The 344-nt window shown below is 34.9% G+C and overlaps 1 protein-coding gene across 1 annotated transcript in view; it reads right to left on the reverse strand.

Annotated features, from left to right (window-relative positions):
* Trmt44 (tRNA methyltransferase 44 homolog) overlaps positions 1-344 on the reverse strand; it is a 17,891-nt gene that overhangs the window by 8,962 nt on the left and 8,585 nt on the right. The window lies entirely within an intron of this gene.

The raw sequence follows: 344 nt of genomic DNA on the forward strand, positions 1-344 counted from the left end.
AATAATTTCTTTTAACCTAGCCAGATCCACATGGTGGCACATGCATGCATTCCCTAGCACTTGGAGGATGAGGCAGAAGGACCTTGAGTTTCATGGGCTACACAGAGACCTTTTCTCAAAACACAAAAGTGAAATTTAAACAAAATGTAAACTTTATAATATGGTAACTAATATAATATTTATTGATTTTTTTAGATTAAAATTCCTCCTTCGAGTTCTTGAAAAATGTGAAAAAGTTTACTTCTGATTTTAAAAGTGTACTCAAACATGAGCTTGGTTTACACTACCTGTACCCATAGTTGTATTTCAGTGTGGTACCTGAACTTGATAGGAAGCCCACAGAC

The sequence above is a fragment of the Mastomys coucha genome, unplaced genomic scaffold (assembly GCF_008632895.1).
Source record: "Mastomys coucha isolate ucsf_1 unplaced genomic scaffold, UCSF_Mcou_1 pScaffold22, whole genome shotgun sequence".
In the NCBI taxonomy this organism is placed as follows: domain Eukaryota; kingdom Metazoa; phylum Chordata; class Mammalia; order Rodentia; family Muridae; genus Mastomys; species Mastomys coucha.